The 23,902-nt window shown below is 37.5% G+C and overlaps 1 protein-coding gene across 1 annotated transcript in view; it reads left to right on the forward strand.

The window, feature by feature from the left end:
• Positions 1-16,280: 16,280 nt before the first annotated feature.
• Positions 16,281-23,902, forward strand: part of LOC145675775 (tonsoku-like protein) — a 149,531-nt gene continuing 141,909 nt past the window's right edge. The window contains exon 1 of the mRNA XM_081746456.1: positions 16,281-16,434. The gene's annotated coding sequence lies outside the window, so the exon portion shown is untranslated. The remainder of the gene's footprint in view (positions 16,435-23,902) is intronic.

Consider the following 23,902-nt stretch of genomic DNA (forward strand, 5'->3'; position numbering starts at 1 on the left):
TCGTTCGGTTTCTTTTTCTTTCTTTCTTTTTTTTTTCTCAAAGAATCGTCAACAATTGACCTTTCAAGATTTCCATGATTACCTTCATGCTGAAATATTTCAGACCCTATCACCCTTTAGATAATTATTATATAAGAATTCGGACTAAAGTATTGAACTACTGTCCATTTTCGAGTGTGATTCAACACATACAAAATGACACTTACTTAAACAATTATTGCATTTGATAGACTTTTCTCTACCATAAATGGGCTGATTACAGAAAGGACAATTCTCGCAAGTAGGGGCCATAGTATATTGTCTATCAAATAAATTCAATATTCACATGCATATATACAAAACAATTCTACACACTACTGGCTCTAGTGTGTGAACTAAAATAAAAAAGAACAAAACAGACAGGTTAAACCAAATACACAAAGTTCACAAAAATTTGCTTCTCGACCTGCATTTGGCTCTAAAGGAATACCACACGATCCAGCCTACAAAGTGAGGAACATAAACAAAGGAAAGATAGTAATTCCCTTTAGCCACTGGGAGCCGTTCTGTGACACTTCACACCATGAAGGTTGGAAGGAAGACTTACTGCCCGCAGTGTTATCAGCCCGGCCAAGAGGGGGCAGGAACAGTCGTTCGCAGATGGAAAATGGCCAGAAAAGAAAGGAAGACCTTAAAGAAGTGAGCGACCACGGGACTAAAGACCCAGAAGCAATAATAATAATAATAATAATAATAATAATAATAATAATAATAATAATAATAATAATAATAATAATAATAATAATAATAATAATAATAATATGTGGTGCTTATTATTGAAGCGAGTGATTTTCTCTCTCGCTAATTTCAACCATAAATCGTAAAAGAAAAGTCTCCAATTTCCAACAAAACACACACAATGTTTTACAAAAAATTTAGTGTTTTAATAAATCTTCAGAAAAATATGTGATACAGATTGGAGAGAACACACCCTCTCATTATTGGCCTACTTTAACTGCAACTGATTGTATTGATTGGAAATTCTCAAAATAATTGGATGATATTCCACAAATTTTTTATCTTTTTACGAAAGTTTCCATAAAATTGTTATTTAAATCTTTCTAGTAGAGCTTATGTAAAAGCCTCAATAAAAAAATACATCGAATTGCGTTGGAATCGAATAATATTTACTAAAGTTATTATAGAACTTGTCACACCAGGATGTGACATTCTCTTTCGTTCGTGGTTTATTTTAAATGTGAGCAGAGGGAGTGACTGCGAAACCTAAAAGAATGCGCTATTCCATGAAAATCTATTTTTACGAAAGATATTTTTAATCTGAAGGAGAGAGTATTCTTTACTATCTTAGGGGCTAAATTCACCCTTATTCTTAACTGATTTTAGTGCTAAGCACAATGGATTTGAGAAAAAAGTCAAATAATTTTACAAGTACTATTCGCAGCTTTGAAAATGTTACAAAAAACTTTAAGTCCAAATATTACTAACAAACTCTTGCACCGTGTGCTTATACATACAGAAACACACGTCTCGATCGACTAGATACTCTTGGTGTTCAATCCAACTCGTCGTCGTCCTCCTCCTCTCCTTGTCTAAAGCAGTATGTTTAACAGAATATATTCTTTCCTTTCAGATGAAAAAAAAAAAAAAAAGGGAACCATGTTCATAAGCTTTATAGCTCTAAAACCATCTCTTTTATCACTTTGCATTTTGAGAGCCTGGATAATAAAAAGTTACAAAATGTTCCCATGGCTTCATAAACGAGTTTATTTGCATTCTTTCCCTTAAAGACTCCCTATTACATCGAGCTGGTTGTGAAATATATAGAAATTGTCAATTACGGCTATAGGTTTTGTGCTTTTCAAAGTCTGTAATGCGGGCGTAGAGCTCTAGAAACTATTGTCAGAAATGAGTGTTATAAAACTATTAATTTAATTTTTTCCCAGTAATTGCAAGCAATGTTTCAGGGACGTCATTTGTCAAGACAGGAGAAGTAATTCTTCCCTCCCTTGAGTTTGATAAACACCTATAGTTTGATCAAATGTATAGTGATACACCAATAAAAAAAAGTGACATTCTTATATCGGGATCCTAGAGAGAGAAAGAGATCCTAAGATCTGTGGAATTAAGATTTTAAAAATCGTTTAGCTTCAGAGACAGGTTTTGAATCACAAACTTCTTACAAGGGACATCACCCAATTGTCCGGCTCCGATTTCAATGAAATTTTTCTAGCTGATAGAGGACATATATGTATTATTTGTAATGACACAATTTTTTACCATGATGCATGTTTTCAATTTTTTTAAATAATTTTTAAGAGTTGTGATGTGGTTATTAGAGATTACTGCAGAAGTCCCTTACTAACCTTTGTAAACGGAGCGTTAATGAAAGAACAACGAAGTAGATACATATAAAGTCTAGGGACCCTGACGGCAGCCGTTTTGAAATCCGCATTTTGAATTAAGGTCAAGTTTTTTAAATGGGAATAGGGTAATTTGATACATAATTTCGAGCTAGAATTGAATCAGGAAGACAATGGTGAAGCTAGTTTTGAGATACACACATTTGGGGAAAAGTTACAGGCATTTAATTGCTTACTTACTACGTGCGAAAGTCCCTAACATCCGCTTCTAACCCGCGTATTAATGATAATAAGTGGATAAAAGCTTCGGTAATACATATTATGCCTAGAGAGAAGTGATACGGTAAGGGTATCCTTGACGGAAGCCATCTTGAAATCCGCCATTTTGAATTAAAGTGAAAAATGAAAATGAAAACCATAGCATGTGACACCTCATTTTAATAGCAAATTTTCCCAAAAAGCCAATGGTATGCTTATTTTTGTTCTATAATTAACCAGTGTGAATTTAGGACTGCTTCTAATGTGCACCAAACGTCCATTATTCGATGTTTCAAATTGGTAACACTCCTAATTTTCACCGCATGTTTTAAGATTCCAACTGGCACTTTGCAATTGTTGCCATGGCTCATGTTTTCTAAATTTATTAAATTTTTTAAGAGTTGCGATTTGTCAGTTCGTGAATAGTGTTGGGATAAGCATCCAGCAATCTTTCTGAATTTTGAAGACTTGCCATGTAATTATTTATTTCCTATACCTGCCCTTCAAAAACTCGTTTACTGACATGAATCGTCGCATAACGCAACAACTATAACTTTGCATTCAGGTAATACCGAAGACGTAGCTTGTGTAGTAGATGAGACGAATAATACTTAAAAAAGGAAAACGAAATGTGGTTGTTGTGTAAATCAAGGGTCTTTTGTTTTCAGTTATATTTATTTCTTTATTGTATATTTATTTATTTATTTTCTATGGCAATTTTTTTAGCTAGTCAGACAAAAAGTTATTCGTTTTCTAGCGATTGTTGTCGATCATTCATGATTGTAATATTTATAATCAGTATTGATCGGGCATTCAATTAAGTTACACCTCTTTATAAACAAGTTACCTGTTTTCATATTATGTTCATGGTACAAACGGTCATGGGAACAATGTTGTGGGAACAGTCATATAATGCCTCTTTGATATTTTCTATCATTGCTGCTGTTTCTTAAATGTTGTATTTATTAAAAATATTTTATTGTTTGTCGTTTTCGCAACATGTTGGCTACATTTCCTATAATTTTGTGTTCGTGTGTTCGTATAACACCAATTTGTTACAATTTTATTTGTATTTCTTTACGTCACATAGGTCTATAGGTTCTTCATGTATTCTCGTTTAAAATAAATAATTACATTGCAAGTCTTCAAAATTCAGAAAGATTTGCTGGGTGCTTATCCCAACACTATTCACGAACTGACAAATCGCAACTCTTAAAAAATTTAATAAATTTAGAAAACATGAGCCATGGCAACAATTGCAAAGTGCCAGTTGGAATCTTAAAACATGCGGTGAAAATTAGGAGTGTTACCAATTTGAAAGATCGAATAATGGATGTTTGGTGCACATTAGAAGCAGTCCTAAATTCACACTGGTTAATTATAGAACAAAAATAAGCATACCATTGGCTTTTTGGGAAAATTTGCTATTAAAATGAGGTGTCACATGCTATGGTTTTTGCTTTTCAAACTTCACTTTAATTCAAAATGGTGGATTTCAAGATGGCTTCCGTCAAGGATACCCTTACCGTATCACTTCTCTCTAGGCATAATATGTATTACCGAAGCTTTTATCCACTTATTATCATTAATACGCGGGTTAGAAGCGGATGTTAGGGACTTTCGCACGTAGTAAGTAAGCAATTAAATGCCTGTAACTTTTCCCCAAATGTGTGTATCTCAAAACTAGCTTCACCATTGTCTTCCTGATTCAATTCTAGCTCGAAATTATGTATCAAATTACCCTATTCCCATTTAAAAAACTTGACCTTAATTCAAAATGCGGATTTCAAGATGGCTGCCGTCAAGGTCATACCTACCATACAACTTTCCCCTAGACTTTAAATGCATCTACTTGGTTGTTCTTTCATTAACGCTCCGTTTACAAAGGTTAGTAAGGGACTTCTGCAGTAATCTCTAATAACCACATCACAACTCTTAAAATTTTTTTTAAAAAAAATAGAAAACATGCACAATGGTAAAAAATTGTGTCATCACAAATAATACATATATGTCCTCTATCAGCTAGAAAAAAAATCATTGAAATCGGAGCCGGACAATTGGGTGATGTCCCTTGTTAGCTATCAAACCATGACTTTATCCATTCAGCCACGGAGAGCTACACAGTCATTCATATAGCTTAGTTACAGAGTGCATAATAAATTTCTCCTTGTTTAGGAACACGTTTCAAGGCAATAAAAGTTTTTTACTACTGTCCTATTTAATAGAACCCTGTGATAAAGTGGTGCCAAATACTCGAACATAAATCACCTTATGCGAAGCTCAAGTGGAATATGAAACAAATCATCGTAAACATGTTGGACTTTCGAAAAGTAAAAGTTAAAAAAGCAATGGAAATGAGCATGAGTGTGTAATTTGGATGCGAACCTATAACTTTAAAAACTAGTGTGTTTGCTTCATTGTCTGTTAGATGAATGGTTAGTGTAAGGGTTAAGTATCTATATACTTAATACCAACCACAGAGTTAGGAATAAGATCGATTATTAAAAAAATGAAGATGAAAAAATCTTCTGGGCCGGACGATATTCCTTATTATTTGCTTAAAATGTGTGCCGAATATTTTCTTATACCGTTGACTGATATGTGCAATTCCTCTCTTGAAACGGGAACATTTCCAGAAGATCTTAAACTTGCTAAAATAAGACCTGTACACAAAAAAGGATCAACTGCTGACCCAGGAAATTATCGTTCTATCTCTATTCTATCTGTTTTCTCCAAAATTTTAGAAAAAGTCATGTATAACAGATTGGTACCCTTTTTGGAAAAGAATAATATCTTCACGAAGAGCCAATTCGGGTTTAGGAAGTGCAAATCAATTAACAATGCTGTAGTTGCTTTTCTAAGTGATATATATAAAGCGAGAGAAAGAAGAAATAAAATATATGGAATTTTTCTGGATCTCACAAAAGCCTTTGACCTTGTTAATCACAAAATTTTATTGAATAAATTGCGTAGTTATGGTATTAGAGGTCATGCTAATTTATGGTTCCAGTCCTATTTGACTAACCGCATGCAATATGTAGAAATAGGTGCAACCAAGTCAGAGGTAAGACACATTAGGCACGGAGTTCCACAAGGATCAATATTAGGTCCTATACTTTTCCTTATATACATTAACGATCTTCCCGATTATATAGTTCCAAACAAAAGCGTACTTTTTGCGGATGATACAAACATTTTAGTTGAAATTCCAAATAACATTTGCACAGAGGATTTCATATTTAAGAACACGACAGATAAAATTACAGAATGGATAAAAGCAAACTAACTTAACTTAAATACAGCGAAAACAACTATAATGAGTTTCAATGAAGGAAAACTGAACTCTCTAAATATACATCAAATACGTATAGACGGGGAACTCATACAGGTATCTGACACTATTAAATTTTTAGGGTTAAAATTAGACTCTAAGTTAACATGGGATGATCACGTGAATGAATTGTTGAGGAAACTAAGTGCGAAAATATATCTTATACGTAAAGTCAGCAAGATTCTAACTACAGAAACTTGAAAACAATTTATTTCGGATTGATCCAGTCAGTTCTATCGTATGGAATCATTTTCTGAGGTAATACCTGTTATGCGAAGAAAGTATTTACAATGCAGAAGAAAATGTTACGAATAATGTTATCAGTTCTAGTGTTCCCACGAGACGAGACGAGACGAGACTTCAGGCTGTCTCGTCTCGTCTCGTGCAAAGCGTGTCCCGTCACGAAAAAATGTGCTCGTACCGTCTCGTGTCTCGTCTCGAGAGGTTCTGTCCCGTCCCGTCTCGTCTCGTCTCGTTTGTCTCGTTTTGTCTCGAGTTGTCTCGTAAAAAAATATAGCAGCATACCATGGGAACGAAAGTAAAATGTAGCAGACTGCACTATGCTAATCAAGATACAACTAAGTTACAAGTATTACCCACACCACACAAGACAAGAAATGTCACGGTAGCTACACCGTGAAGCCTTCACCTCTGGTCTATGTGGTAGTCGGTTCGATCTCGGTTAGTGCCATGTCAGCTTTGTGATGGACAAACATTGAATGTGTGTGGGGACCGCGGGGGCTCAGTGGTAGAGCGTTCACCTCTGGTGCTTGGGGTCTCGGGTTCGATCCCAGCCCCGCCAAGTCAACTTTGTGGTGGACAAACACCATGTGCGTGGGTTTTCTCGGGTTCTCCCGTTTCCTCCCACTTTCTTCATTCCACCATTTCATTCATTACTCATCATCACTGTCTCCTTTAGCCTAACCGGCATAAACGTGGGACGTAAAACTCAAAGATTTCATTTCATTTCATTTCATTTTTCGAATGTGTGTGTCTTCTCGAAGTTGCCTAGTATCCTACCACTTTCTTCATTCCACTAATTTCCCTACGTCGAAGATGAAGACACTAATGTCAAATAATGTTTACACGACAAGGAAAGTTCGATGTAAAAGTGTCACTATCGTATACTATCAGCCCACTTGCTTTATAGTATATATATATATATATATATATATATATATATATATATATATATATATATATAGATAGATAGATAGATAGATAGAGAGAGAGAGAGAGAGATGGAAATATGTGTGTACACTTTGATTTCATATATTCCAGCCTTTAGGTTTCACAGTGTTAACCCATAACAATCCAAAAACTACTTTCCATTTTAACATGTTTAGATTTGTTGCAATTATTTTTTTTTAAAAAAAAGCTCGGAACCAAATAATTTTATTGAGTAATGGAAAGTATTTGATTGAAATTTTATATGTTACTGCACAGTAACCTCTACTTAAAGTGCTATAGTAATGGGAGCTGAAGGACACATCGGACGAAACAATGCTTGGGGCCAGTCTTCACCTCCATGGTTCAAATCTGTTCCCATAACCGCGGGGTGTGTGCTACTATGTGGTGGTTGCCCCGTTTGTGTAACAAACTCATGACAGTACACCCAGATTAGCTAGTGGCTAAAAAAAAAGTTGATTTTTGGTTAGCCATTTTGGATTAAAGTTTCTTATATTGTCGTGATCTATTCGCAATCATACAACGTACCTCTTCATACCAAGCCGAGCGGTCTGCGGCGATAGCCCATGGCTTGAAGACCCCGGGTTGAGTCCTGGAAGGGTCATGTGTATGGATTTTAACAGCATTTGTTTCTTCGTATTGTGTCAGGGGGCGAAATCGTACGGGATAAAAGGATTTCAGTCTGAAAAAATTGGAGAGAATATCCGCCCCAGGATACTTTCATGGGAGTAAGGAATTAGTAAAAATATAGGATATACATTTTATAGCAGGTTTAGAAATATGGTTTGGGTATCCTATTTCTTTTCTGTTAATTATGTTCTCCAATGTTCGAATTTTGATCATTCTAATGATATTTTCTGCTTTCAACGGAGTTCCATGAATATTATACCAAATGTTCTTTAAACTTATCAAGTTCGAGAGGTTTTATATGCCTGTAAGAAACAACTTCTGAAGATATTTCAGGTCCTAATGATTATTATTCACTAGGAAAGGGAAGTATTCCCCTCCTCTCAACATGGAAGCAGAGGACAATTTCGCACTCTGGTCAGATCAAACATTTCCGCGTAACAAAACGAAGGTCCCCCTGTAAAACCTCTTCACCTAAAGTGTTATTGTTAGTATCATAAATTTGCTGAAAGCAAACAATTTGAAGGGTTCGTCGATAATATCTTTGCTTTCTTTGTTCTTCGCCTGCAAACGAAGAGGTGAATTTTACAATATGACTGCTGTATAATAAGCGAGCGATTGGTAAAATGGTGAAAGTATGTTTTATGTGTATGTGTGTGTGTGTGTGTGTGTGTGTGTGTGTGAGAGAGAGAGAGAGAGAGAGAGAGAGAGAGAGAGAGAGAGAAGACAAAATTTTAGTTGCAAGATGACATACTTCAATTGCCGTTTTCGGTTCATATAGCAAAAAGAATACCGCCACCAGAGAATAAAGACAAGTGTGATCTGTTCTGTTATCTTCCACCATCTCAGCCAGAACTTTGAACTACAGCCTGTAATGAGTGTAGACCTTACCCAGTTTTCAAATTGAATAGATGGTGGTGGTAGTTCGGTTTCTTGACCTTGTAAAAATCTTCCCTGTCTTTGATTTTGTTTGTCATCATTCCAGCCAGAAATAAAAAAAGAGAGAATTCCTCAGTTTACAGCAAGGGGAATTGGGGACAAGACATTAAGGATGATATCCCTGGAAGCTCATGTATCACGATTGTTTCATTCAATAGACAGAGGACACTTTTCTATGAAGGCTTTTCAACATGTTTTCTCACAAAGTGGATTTTCTTTTTGCAATCTATATGACCACTGGCAATTTTAATTTTGGCCATTCCCGCCAGCGTTTTCAGTTTCATGAGACGTCCCGTCCCGTCTCGTCTCGTTTTCGAGACGGGACAAGCAGTCTGTCTCGTCTCGTGTCTCGTCTCGTTTACGAGACGAGACGAGACGAGACACGAGAAATGTCTCGTCTCGTGGCAACACTAATCAGTTCCGTTCCATACACCAAGTAGACCACTGTTTCAGAAACTTAAAACATTACCATTGCCGTGTATATACATTCTCGAAACATCATCATTCATACATATGAATAAAAGAAACTTCCAACTCAATTCGGACCTACATAGTGCGGTCTGTAAGTGCAATAATTTGTATGGATCGTGCATTTCCGGTTACCAGCACGAAATTTGGTCAGAGCGTTTAACGTGACATGTAAATGAGAAAAAAGCCGGGAGACAGCTTCTCAATATGTTTTGTGTGACTCTGGGCGCCATCTTGAAAAATGGCCTACTTTTCACAAGTTCCCCAAATTTTGTCCGATTTACACCGTCTTTGGGCTCAAATTCACAGGCAAAACAACTATAGAAGACTGTGAACTGCTAGACAATAACTGCAATAGCTTTAATTTCTTGAGGGGGCTAGTGAAAGGACACAGGTATTCTGGGGGGCAGTTATTTTGTGTACACCAAAAATAGGACTATTGTGTTACTTGACCTATATATCAAGTCAACATCTCTGGGAAGGGGACTCACGACAGGCCCGTATCCCCGGGGGTCATGGGGGCCACCCCATAAATTTTTACTGCCGCCCCTTAAGTTTTCACGGTAGGCTTGCAAGAGCAACTAGTAATATAGCAATGTGGATATACCAGCAGAGGCAGCACTCGGCTCAATTCCAATACTGGGTTACAGTTATGGAGCTAGAAGCACTGTTGTTACTGTTTGTGAAAAGTGTGCGTGATGGTAATTTCATGCTTTATGTAGAAGTAATCCAGTCCATGTGTCCTTGGTACTTAGCTTTGGACCACGTACACTACGGGTGATGGTTACCAGTCTTTCTTCATACTCTGAAGCAACTTGCAGTTCGTCATCCTGATGTATTTAAGGAATTCTCTAAGGGACATTTCACCAGTAGGAAATCTTACCGGCACTTTTCACGTATGTCAGACGACCACCTTCACGAACAGAACAACAAACTGATAAAAGAAAGTGGTTCTTTTTGTCCCGAAGTCGCTCGTTTACTGGCTGAATATGAAGACAGCTACTCTGCTGAGTTGTACGTATCGAGATCACACTACGAGGACACGAATGTATTCCAAAGCAAGTACAGGACACATGTGAAGAACCTGATTGATGTATTTCGTGATACTGGTAATCCTTTTGAAGAAGAGCATTTGTCTACAGTTGGTTCACCAGACGTACAGCGCCAGAAGATTAGTGCCAGTCTGTCCGCATCGCAGCTACCACAGGAGCCAAAATGTATGAGGACTTTCTTCATAACCGTCTAATGACAAGCAAGCAGTCCATACACGATGCTATAAAGAAAGTTAATATGTAGCTTTTCAACTGTAGCTTGTTGAAAGTTCGTTGCAAAGATAAGATGAAACTTGCTAGTGCACACAAAGATTCTAACCTGTTCTGCAAGATGTTCATAGCATGTCAGGAAAGGGAGAGCGATATCAGAGAATTCTTTTCTCATGAGAACACAATTTAACCTCCATCAATATCTGAATTTGGGGATCTCTGACTTCCTTCCTCTAAATCAGATATTTTGAAACGTTTTGAAAATTATGATGTGTGTACAAGTACTATCATCCCCCATTCCTCTTGTCTTGTCGTCGATGGAGCGATGCTGGTACACCAACTGCAACCAGGAACAGCGAAAACATTTGAAGAATATGCCGCATTCGAGACACTAAACGTGGTCTTTGACCTCTACATTTAGAAGAGCTTGAGAACACAGACGCGTCAGAAGCGTGGGCAGGGCGACCGCTTTGTAGTCAAGTCAACGGGACCGTTTCCAAACAATTTCCAGAAGTTCCTTGCAAACGATAACAACAAGGAAAGGTTATTTCATTACCTCGCCGAAATAATAACTGTAGCTGATATTTCAGAAAGAAAAATATTCTGCACAAGAGGAAATGAAGTCTTATCCTCTTCCTTAGACTTAGATATTACTGGTATTTCTCCCTCATCCCACATAGAAGCTGATGGAAGAACCTTCTGCACGTCCGTCATGCCGCAGAGAAGGGACACAAAAATATTACAGTTCGTACAGTTGACTCCGATGTTGTTATCGCTCTCTTTGCGTTTCTGCATCTGTCACCCACTCTGGAGAAACTATGGATTGATTTTGGTTCTGCAAAAGTGCGACGTTTCATTCCTATACACACCACGTGCACGAATTTACCTTCTGGAACGATAGATTTGCTGTCTGTTGTCTTTTTTTTTTTTTTTTTTTTTTTTTTTTTTTTTTTTTTTTTTTTTTACAGTTTTACGGGCTGTGACACAGTGTCAGCCTTCCTTGGCGTTGGCAAGACAAGTGCATGGAATACGTGGATGGCGTTTAGAGAAGTGGATACAGATTTCCGGGAACTGTCAGTCGTTCATTCTCACGATGTTGTAAGCTACCAATCTCGCATGCTAATCCAGCGATTTTTGACACTCATGTACAACATATCAAGTAATTAGTTGCGAGGAACTCAACGAAACCAGACGTATTCTATTCAGCAAGAAAAATCGCACAATAGACACAATATCTCCAACCCAAGACGCATTGAATCTCCATACAAGAGCAACTCTTCAGTGCAAGATCTGGCGACAGTGCCTCGAAAAAGATGTGCATGATGTTGAACCCCTGAACTGGGGTTGGAAGGAAACAGATGACGGACTCGGTTACCAATCTGTGTGGACTACGTTGAGGAGTATGTCTGATAACAGTCGACAACTAGTGACATGCCGTTGCAAATTTGCGCTGTACTTGGGAAATGTACTTGTATTAAGAACGACCTCGTCTGTACGTTGCTTTGCGAACGTGAAGAACAATGCTCATAGTGATATCACTATGAACACAGCAGCTGAACTTTTTTTAAAATGTGAAATGAATATGAGTTATGTAGATATGTAACATTGTAGCAAACGTATAAAAGTTGTAGAATTATAAACTGTATTAGTTTGTACTTGATATACAACACATCTAAAATAAAAACTCACGGTGAGGTCGGGTGACCGGGGAGGCCCATTCATGTAGTTAACCCTTATGGGACCTTGCCTTTTTAGGTAAATTTTAGAGTTTCAGTCAAGCAGCTATTGCAACGAGACTATTTATCGTAGGATCATGGATCATACCTAGGTTTTTTTGTAATGAAACTGCGTTTTCAACTGTACTAGTCAAATTTTCTTATTTTGTACCTAAGGCGTAAAATTCCCGCCCAGAGTAGGAAAAACGGAAATCACAAAAAAAATTGGCACCAATATCTCCCCTCGAACATGCAAGTGGTACATGACACGAACATGCAAGTGGTACCAAAAAAACTTTGCTTTATAGTGAATGGAATGATGTATGAAGAATTGTGCCCCCAAAATTAGTGTACATGCTCTTGCCGATTTATCAATTTCCCTCAATAATACATTGTCAGTCAATTGTTTTTTAATGAGCTTCAGCATAAAGACTATTTTTCGCAAGAACATGAATCGTACCTTGTTGTCTTTGGAGTGAATTAACCTTTCGAGTGGCACCACTCGCATGTGGATACCATGTGCCTATGGACGGAAAATTACCTCCAAAGGGAAATTTTGTCAGAAAAGAATCGCTCTTTTACAAGTTTGGGTCCATCTCTCCCCTGTGTAAACGCTTGGATCTCAAAATCGCCTAAAACATACTATGTGGTGTATGTAATATCTGTGGAAAATATCAATCTCACATCTTGAAAACTAAGGACGGTAAAGAAAATTCCCCCACGTGGAAAGCATAACCCTTACTACTTTAAGGGAAAATCAAAAACTCCCTGACACGTCCCTATCTATCCGAGGATCATAATTCGCAAACGATTTCATTTCAAATTAGGGTAGCTTTCAAATGGAATCACTCACATGTCCCTATCGTGTTCCTGAGGGGGGAAATCCCGAAAAAGGGAATTTTTCCTGAAAAAATCTCATTTTTTTCAATTTGAACGGGATTTTCTCGCTTCTGATACACAATACGGAAATTATAATAGTACAGTTGGAAACAGTGTTTCATTTCGAGATCAACGATGTACGAATCATGATCCTAGAATAAATAGAAATGTGTCAAAAAATGCCAAAAAGCTCTAAAATTTATCCAATTTTTTATTCTTCAATGTTCGTGACGTCACCATCCGTAGGCATCGCACGCGTGACTTGAAAATGCCCATGAAACGCATTCTTTGATGCTTTCACGCTTGAATAAATGCAAAAAGCCCGTTGTGGAAAAGCTTAACTAGAGACATATAAGGAAAATCCCAAAGGTCGACGCTGTGGTACATATCTGATCCATCGGTCCCCAAAGGGTTAAAGGACTAAAATCGGAAAATTTTTGCTATTAACGGTTTCTTATTCTGTTTGGCAGTAGACTGGAGAAGAAGAAAAGTGTTTTCTAAAGCTTTCATGTAAATATTTAGATTAAGTTGCTAGAAGTTAGCCATTTTCCAATATGGCGTCCAGTGTCGATCATAATGATCCTACGAACTGTCTCTCGGTAATTTTCCAACCTTGATTGGACATGTAACAAAATGGCGAACTTTCATGCTGGTAACCGGAAATGCAGGATACTTACGCTAACATACCACACTAACACCAATACAACACAAGAACAACCAATCATATTCATATACAAAATTTCCGTCTAACAAGAACTCAAAATTCGTTACACCACATAGGAATAAAACTTTATAATAAATTACCAGATCGTGTCAAACGAATGCCAAACTTGCAATTTAAAAGGCACCTCAAGTTACTGTTACTTAAACATCTTTTCTATGATTTAGATGAATATCTTCAGTGTGATCTTTCTTTGTAATGTAAATATTAAGATTTATTTGAATTTTGAAATATATAAAAAAACATACAATTTATATTTTCTCTAAAAATACACTTTTACTTTTATTGTTACGTATATATTTTGTATTATTATTATATATATATATATATATTTTTAAATAATTGCATTATTAATTGTAGCGTTTCTCTTGTAATTATGATTATTATTAATTGTAATAGTAACTGTATCTGTTGACGAAGCCATGAACGCTAAATTCTTACGGCGGAAAATGAAATAAATAAATAAATAAATAAATAAATAAATAAATAAATAAAGGGGCTCCTACGTGGATGGCCCAGGTTCGAATCACGACCGTTTTTATTATTTTTTCTTTTATCTACGACCACCCTGTATATATAACTGTACGTATTGCAGCAGGGGCTCTTCGAGTCACTTTCACAGTAGTTGCAATCGATTTAGAAAGGACAATTACGTATAGAACGATAGAGAGATGTCCATCAACTTCCAGTTTCGGAATAAACTATTTTTGTCCGCTTTTCCATGTTTCCGGACACTATGCGCCAGGGTGCTTTTTTTTCTTCTTTTTTAAAAAAATGTGTTTGCACCAGGGACGGCGCCAGAAAAGTTTGATGGGGTGGGCGGGAAAAGGCGGACTTAGTTGCTGGGTGGGTGGACAATGAAAATAAGAACTGGGCAATGTAGACATTTTTTTGGGACAATAATTTAGTTTCAATCTTTAAATTCTTTAGTTAGCTAAGGCTCAGACCGAAATAGGGGAGGGACAAGGATGTGGAAAACAGCTGTCTTGGCCTTATAGAAGGTGCAATTCCGGCATTCGCCTGGTGGGACTGAAGAAATGTAGGACTTACGGTTAGAATGGGCTGCGGGAGTTCGTGGCTATATGCTCGACCTACCGAATTCCGCGTAGCAGACACACTACCTCGACTTCCATTTTTTTTTTCACAATAATAACGGTGTGTACTGTGTAGTCGATGAAGTTCAAGACAGCTTTACCTTCTCTCCCTCCAAGAATGCACATGAATGCATAGAAATAAAAGAAGGTTCAAACAACACACACTAACAGATAATACTCTACCTTTCGTTAATATCATAAAATACACAATAAGTAAGTAAAGTAAAACAAGAATAAAATAGGTTATTGCAATAGCTATATCCTTAAATTTGTGCACATTAGATTTTTTGACGTGATCTCTATATGCATCAACAAAGATCTATGTTACTAAAAGAATAGGGAAATTCGACAGCATAATTGTTTGATCATACCTTACACAGAAATCTTTGAAATTGAAACTCAAGTTGAAAAAAAAATAAAACAATTATAAATTGGATAAAGAAGTAAATAGCAATTAACAAAACTTCATCATGATCCACAGAAACAACAATGTATTTTAAACTATGAAGGGTTGAACACATGGTACGAACAAGTTTAAAATAAACTTTTATACCTGCACTTTAATGGAGTACATTGCGTTGATTGTTATGTCCAACATCGAATAATTTTACTACATTCTCTACAGCAATATTCATTACAAGTTTTCTTTCTACTGAAAGGAAACAAAGATCGCTTAGGCGACAGTTTACCATTCGATTTCTTAGGTATGTTTAAACCCGTCTAAGACACGAGAAAGAACGTTCACATGGTGAACTAGATACAGGAATGGTGACAGCAATTACTTCTAATTTATGAATTTCATGAAAAGCAATTTTGAAACGATCCATCACTTCAGTAAACTGAGAAACGGAGGTAATTTTGCATTGCGTTTCCTCCTCATAACGTTTCAAAACTTTCGGGAGAAGTTTCATTTCCACCTCTACACTATCGACACACATCCATAATGACGTGCAAGTGGTTCAATTTTCTCAAATGAGAGGAAATGTTCACTTTTAGGGTGAAGATTGCTTATGCCAGTGTAAATTGGCGTTCAGCTGTATCTGGAATTATGTTTGTAAATAAAATCATTGTTCATTGCAGTTAAACAGGGTCCTAGAACCTATTACATTACAATCAATAGTAATACCTATTGCTTTTGAAGTACAGGATGTCACCTTCATTATTCTACTTCTGTTTGGGGTGGGCGGATGGGTGGGCAAGGCCATTCATCGGGTGGGCGGTTGCCCACCCCCGCCCACCCTTAGTGCCGTCCCTGGTTTGCACTTATCTTAATGTAAACAAATTACGCATATAGGCGATTTAACATATTTTGAGGGAGTAATTTTGTGGTTCCTTGAGCGATTGAGCGCTGAAATATAAAAATGCCAATAACATTTAATCTCCTAAATAAGACTGCCAGAGCCATCTGGTGCTCGATTACTCCGATCCCTTGCAAAATCACGTAGACACTTCGCTATTTACGTTATACCTCTGAGTGGGTTTTGGAGAAGAAGAAGAAGAAGAAGAAACTGAGTGACATGTGAAATGGCGCGAAATGTTTTGGTATTGAATTAATAATTAAACGAATTTGGATTGTAATTTCGTAAAGTCAGGTAATTTATATAAAGTTATCCATCTCTATTAGAGATTTTTTTTAGATATTTGTTATAATATAGTGCACATCTGTGTTACTTTTAAAAGTTGTCTCCAGTACAGTATGCAAATTTTGTACTTGTAGTAGTGCAAGGTTTATTCTTGTACGATATGAAATTAATCAGATTTGATGGACGTTTATGCTTTATTGTAACTTACGGCAGCCAGTATTGGTTCGGGGTCCAGAAGCACATAAAAAACACAAAATTTACAGCAGAAATGAATGATGCAAGTACTGAGACGTAACATAACGTAATCAAAACCAACCTAGCCTAACATAAACTAACCTTGAACTAACCTAAACTAACCTCAAATTAATAGAAATTTGCGAAATTATATCATCTTTTGGAAAATTATGCGGGACCCCTAAATTGATATAACATAAACTAACCTAATCTAACCTGAACTAACCTACCCTACCCTAAACTAACCGAATGTGAACAGAAATTACAAAATTGTAATATTTTTTAGAGAAAAAATGCTGGGCCCCTTTTGCTAAACATACGTCTTGGTTTGTTTCTCGGTTAGTGTATTGAGTAAAATTATAACAAGTTATTGAAATTTAATAGTTAAAGAACGAGTAGTGTTTAACGAGTTTGTTTTTTTTTTATCAAGTAAGGTCTATAGCCCCAAGTACGGGTGCTGGTGAAGTTTACGCACACCACTTTTTGCAAAATTTACAAGTAAAATTTAGTATTCTGCATTAAAAAACATGAATATATGGAACAAATTTCTGCAGGCGGAAAAATTAAGTTGTAATAGAGCTGTATTTTATTTTTACAAATTAGTATTACTAATGTGAAATCATTACAAATGTTTTACTTGAGTTAAAATCTGAAAGTACATATAAAAAATGGGAGTATGTTTAGGAGAAAAGATCCACAAGCATGTAAAAAACTCAAAATTTCCAGGAGAATAGATGTTGCAAGTACTTAGACATAACATAACGTAACCAAGTCTAACCTAACCTAACGGAAGCTAACCTGAAGTAAGGAAACTAACCTAATATTAGTAGAAATAAGCGAAAGTCTATCAGTTTTTGGAAAATTATGCTCGAGCCCTTCACTAACATAATATAAACTAATCTAAAATAATCTAACATAAACTAACCTAATGTGAACAGAAATTACCAAAATTCTTTTTTTTTAAAAAAAAAAGAAAAAATAGCTTTACCCCTTCTGCTAAATATAGGCCGAAAAATGATTGTATTATATAGGCCTACTATCTCCCATCTTGTATGCTTACACAGTGTACAAAAGCTTTATTGTATTTTACAAGTACAACATTACCAATGTGAAAGTATTAAAAGTGTTTCTAAAACTCATATTACTGTGAAAATCACGTGTTTTCACTACCTTTGCGTACACGCATACCCACCTTCACTGACGCATTAACTCGCGAGGCCATCAGTTTCCCCTTTCCCAGACTCACTTAGACAGTATTCATGCTTTTATAATGACCAAGTAGTACATGTTGATTTTTCAGATGGTCACATTTCGTTCCGAAAACAAGACTTGTTTTTTAAAAGAAAATCTAAAGTTTTTCCAAGAATAGAAAATTTTTCGTTAAAAATTTCGTTTTTTGGGAGCAGCATTTTCAGGTAAAATTGTGGCATTAATGCCGTATAATCGGACCAGTTTGAAAACTGAAAAAAACGCACCAAAATGTACTGCATTCGGTTATATTTTGTTGGATTACAGTAACTTACGTTACATTGCGTTCAGGGCATAAAAATACAATGTAAGAAACACAAACCAGCCTGTGCTAGGTGGCCACAAAAGCACGAATGCTATCTAACCGAGTCAGCGTAGGGCGAAGCTGGTGGGGTGCGTCCGAAGGAAGCAGGCGCGTCAGTGAAGTTGGGTATTGCGTAACCGAAGGTAGTGACAACATGTGGGTTTTAGCAATCATAAAAATTTCAATAGGACTTGTCATGGTCTCATACTTGCAACGCGTCACTTGTTAACATTCAATGCAGCTTTTGTACACTATGCAGAAATATATTCCCGTTGAGTTAGAATTCACTTACCCTCAAAATTGAGGCTTATAAACTTTTCCAATTTCAAGAAGAAAATCGTGTAAAACAGTTTCCTGGGATTTCCTTACCCTTTTCCCCATGCTGAAAATAGTATGGTCCTTTCCTCTTTTGTATTTTCAATTCATTTGCACATTTACCTCACACAGTTCGCCTGTTCAGTATACCGTATCTTTCACAAAATTTCAATAAGAGTTGTTCGTTATTTTTATACAGTACCACCTAACTAACACATGATATGTTAGAACCTTAACATACACGTGCCGTTTGCACACTACCTTTCTTGCTACTATCTCATAACAAATTAACCCCTCCGCGAAATAGTCCGTCCGCTCCACCATACAGTGCCGCTTACATCAAAAATAACCAAAAAAAAAAAAAAAAAAAACTTTCTTCACTTTCACTATTTCACTTATGTCACTTTCACTCATTCCTCCTCACAAGCTTAAATAAATTCTCCAATTGACCCGGTAAATGTCCTAAAATTGTTCCGGCGATACGGCACTTCACTCAAAATTGTTACTATTTGGTTAAATATTGGCTAATTTTGGATAGGTTAGGTTAGGTTTAATTTGCAATTTCACGGTAACTTAAATTTGTACTTACCTGAACGGTTTCTATTGACCGGCTGGAGCAACATTTTTCATTTCTGTATTGCGCACATTGCGTTTCCATTCTATTCCCTTCACAGATTACTCGCACATCATTTACCATTCCATAACATCAGAGCTCCCACGTGGCTGATCGGTTACGCCTTTGTTGTGGGAGACCCGGCTTCAATTCCCGGCGGGAGGTCATGTGGTTCGAGTTCCACGTTATTCAGTAGGTCCACGTCTGATTTAGAATCGCTGCTGAACGGGACGCTAAATTGAAAGTCCAATCCTTCCCTTTTGATCTTCCAAAAGCCGACATAATCCAAAAACTTAATTTCAGTTGTTGAGACTCTGAATACTTTGCATAAGTATTGGGAGTCTTATAGAACGGTTGTGCTCATCCGGCCGTCCGTTAACAAGCATCAGAGTAAAAGTGGTTAAAGTAGCGAGAAGCGCATTTCGAATATGAATAGATTCATATAATCCAGTGCTGTCCAAATGGCGACCCGCCAAACAATTTTCTGCGGCCTACAAAGCTCTCACGGTTTACGATTGTTATTACTGATACTATTTTCTTTTATATTTATTCATTCTTTTAATGTTTTCACTCTTCTTTCGAAATAAGGCATCCATTTAGCAATTCTGTACAACAAAAAGGCGCGGGAAAAACAGTAACACTTTTTCCCTAAATCTTGGTGTTTGGTCGGAAAAGAGTGTCAATGTTTGATAGTACTTATTTGTATTAAAGTGCATTATCCACCATGAAAATTGTGAAGAATCCTTTCAGAAGCTGCCTTGGAGATTCTTCTCTATTACATCTTCTGCGGCTTGCAACAAGAGGAATGAATGTAGATATCCCAGTCTTTGTAAACGCTGCTAGTCACACTCATTTGTCACATTGAATATGTACAAATGGTGATCAGAAAAATGGAAACACCTGAACGAAATTGCAACTTACCAGATTAATATGGTGTCGGGCCACCTTTCGCCTTCAGAACAGCCTTGATGCGACGTGGGATGGAGGCATAGAGGTCGTGAATGGTAGCAAGTGGAATTTTACACCATTCCTCGTGCAGGGCATCGGCCAGTTCTGTGAGAGAGGATGGAGGTGGAAATCGTCGCCGGAGTCGTGTTTCCAAGACGGACCACAGATGTTCAATTATGTTGAGATCTGGGGATTCGGCGGGCCAAGGGAGGTGTTGAACTTCATCCCGATGTTCCTCAAACTACGCTGCAACATCCGGACCATAGGATGCAAGTGGTCTCCTAAAATTGCGACTTGCAGTGATTCGTCCGCTAAGTGTGACGAGACCCAATGAAAACCATGATATTGCGGCCTACAGCATCACCGAGCCGCCGCCATGTTTCACAGTTGGGCGGAGACACTGCAGATCATAAGCTTCTTTGGGCGTTCTCCACACATAAACACGGCCCGTGGTTGGGAATAGGGTGAAGGATAACTCATCCGACCATATCACACGTTTCCAGTCCTCAACGGTCCAAGTTGCATGGTCGTGGCACCATTTGCGGCGTGCGAAAGCGTTATGGTCCCTGATGAGCGGTTTGGCCCGTGCAACACGACCCCGTAAGTTCATGTCATGTAATTCGCGGCGGACTGTGATTGTCGAAACAGGGTGGGGGAGGTGCTGATTGAGTTCCTCCGTCACTTTCTTCGCAGTGGCACGACGATTCTGCGTGACAATGCGCTTTAATACCCGGCGTGACCTGTTACTCATGATTTTCTTCCGCCCACTGTTCCGCTTCTCCGATGTGGTTTTCCCGTGTGTTGTGTGTGTAGGCCGTCATCACCTTCGACACTGTCCCATGCGACACACCTAACACAGTAGCCACTGCCGTCACACTTACTTCACATAACCGCGCACCAACAATTTGCCCTCTTTGAAAATCTGAGAGATCTCCCATTTTACACTACCTCCGTCTGCTGCAGCCACTGGACACTGCTGTTCCACTGCGCCTGACGTAGTATGGAGACCGACTTAACACACCACCACCAGCGGTCCGGCGCTGCGGGCGCCACGACACCACTACAGGTGTTTCCATTTTTCTGATCACCATCTGTATATAATATTTCAAATTATACAACATTTTTTATATTTTTCTTTTCTAGTGTAATAATAATAATTATTATTATTATTATCTGCGGCCCTCCACTTTACTAGTTAAGACGGTTATGGCCCTCAGGCTCATTATAATTGGACACCACTGATTTAATCCAGAAGTGATAGAAGTCTATCACTTCCATTGATCACCGTATAGCACAAATGGTACTACATATCAAAAAGAATTTTTTATTTCAGAATTTATTCAGTATTCAGATAACACCTACCTCCGAAGATTTTCCGGCAAAAGCAATTTTATGTGATATACGTTAAATTTAGTGTCCTTATGTAAAGAATAATACCAGTTGTTTCGTATCTCGTACAGATTTGTCACAAGTCTTCTCATGTTTATCTTAATGAAGCTTCGTTTTTGGGAATAAGGTTCGGATTGTTTGTATGGAATGCAGGTATGGACATGTCTGAGATAGAATATTGTATGTCTTCTGTTTTCGAGGGGATTAGGTAATTATCAAGTAACACCTGAACAAGAAATCTAACAGTTGTAGTTCGCGCATGCGCAGTGCCAGACAAGGTCAATACGCCAAGTTCTTTTGTCTGAGAGGGGATTCTGGGAACGTGTATCACACCTTTGTCTACAAAATACAACGTGCACTTGAAGTCGATCCGTGAGTGAGTGTGTGTTAAAAATGGCAAGTGGCACTGATGTTCGGAGGCGAAAATGTGTGAACAATCCAAACTCTTTCTGTTCATATGTGGCCATTATACAATTAAAGGCCAGAAGCGAAATATTATGCCATTTATAAAAAGCTTGTACTTGGCATATTTTAACATGAAGTTAGGTGATCAGGACAAGAATTTCGCACCTCATATTGTGTGTAAAACTGTGTAGAAAACATGCGGCAATGGTACAAAGGATTGTTGCCACCAATGCCATTCGGAATCCCAATGGTTTGGGGGGAACAAAGAAGTCATGTGGACGACTGTTATTTTTGTGTATGTAAAGTGTCCGGTTTTAATACGAAAAACAAAAAAAGGCACATTGTGTATCCGAGCCTTCCATCAGCCATAACCCTCGTACCACATAAACCCTTATATTCATGTCCCAAAATCATCAGTACAGTTACCAGAGAGTGTGTCTTCGTCATCTTCAAGTGCGGAGGATAGTGATGATGATACCTTTGTAACGGATGTTGAAGATAAAACTCCGCGTCTTTAAAATCAGTGTGACTTAAATCATTTGGTGCGTGACGTAGGCCTCACTAAAGAAAAGAGTGAACTTTCAGGATCAAGATTAAAAGAGAGAAATCTTTTACTTCCTGGGATAAATTCATATTCTTACAGAGATCGGGAAGAAGAATTCGGGCAGTTTTTGTTCAAGAAGAAGAACTTGTGTTTTGCTGTGATATTCCTGGCTTGATTCGTCGTCTTGTAATAATTTACCAAGTAAAGGACTGGCGTCTATTTATTGATTCGAGTAAAAGAAGTCTCAAAGGTATTCTTCAGCACAATGGGAATAAATTTGCTTCAGTACCAGTCGCCCATTCAACATCTCTTCGTAAAAACTATCACAATTTGTCTATGGTTTTGCAGAAACTGAAATACAAGGAACACAGATGGATACTGTGTTGTGATTTAAAAGTGTGCGGTATCATACTGGGACAGCAAGCAGGTTATACAAAGTTCCCGTGTTGTCTGTGTTATTGGGACTTTCGGGACAAGGATAGACACTGGTTAGTTTCTGAGTGGCCCAAGAGGAAACAGTTCGTGCAGGGAGCAAAAAACATTGTAAATCATTCATTAATTGATCCTCAAAATGTGTTATTGCCCCCTTTACATATAAAATAGGAAATTATGCAGCAGTACCGGTACGTTAAGAGTTTGCATAAAAGTAGTCCCTGCTTTCGGTACATCTGTCAGAAAGTTCCAGGACTGTCGGATGCCAAAATTAAGGAAGGAATTTTTGACGGCTCTCAGATTCGGAAGTTTATGAAGGATCCTACATTCACTACGACGATGAACGAAATACAGCTTCAGGCATGGGAATCATTCAAGGCTGTTTCCAGCAAATTCCTGGGCAATGTTAAAGATGACAACTACCAACAGATTGTCGAAACCATGCTTGTACAACGTCCAGAAATAGGTTGCCACATGAGCTTAAGATTACATTTCCTGCACAGTCATGTGGGCTATTTTCCTGCAAATTTAGAAGCATTCAGCGAGGAACATAGCAAGCGGTTCCATCAAGACAAAAAAAACGGAACGAAGATATCAAGGGTAGTGGGACGTCTCCATGATGTCAGATTACTATTGGTGTCTAGTGCGAGATAACCATACTTAGGAACACAAACGCAAATCAACACAGCGTTCATTTACATTAAAGCGCAGCAAAAAATAATGTTCTTGTAGTGAGATTCATACATTCTAGCAATGAACATGTTACATTAAGTGTTACATGCTTTTTTGTATATTCGTTACAATTTGATCATGTTCTATTCACATTGCAGATATTGTCTATTATGGTGAACTTTGTGTTGAAGTTAAAACAGTAAGAAAAAAAAATTGATTTCATATAGTAGCAAACTGTATTTGATAGGCAAAAATGTAGTGTTCTTGTGGTGAGATTTATACCTTTTACAAATGAACCTGTTACATAAAGTAGTGTTTCGTATATTCGTTGCAGTTTGATCATGTCCCATTAAAATTACACATATTCTCTTTT

Source organism: Thermobia domestica, chromosome 18, assembly GCF_964235325.1.
Source record: "Thermobia domestica chromosome 18, izTheDome1.hap1.1, whole genome shotgun sequence".
Lineage (NCBI taxonomy): Eukaryota > Metazoa > Arthropoda > Insecta > Zygentoma > Lepismatidae > Thermobia > Thermobia domestica.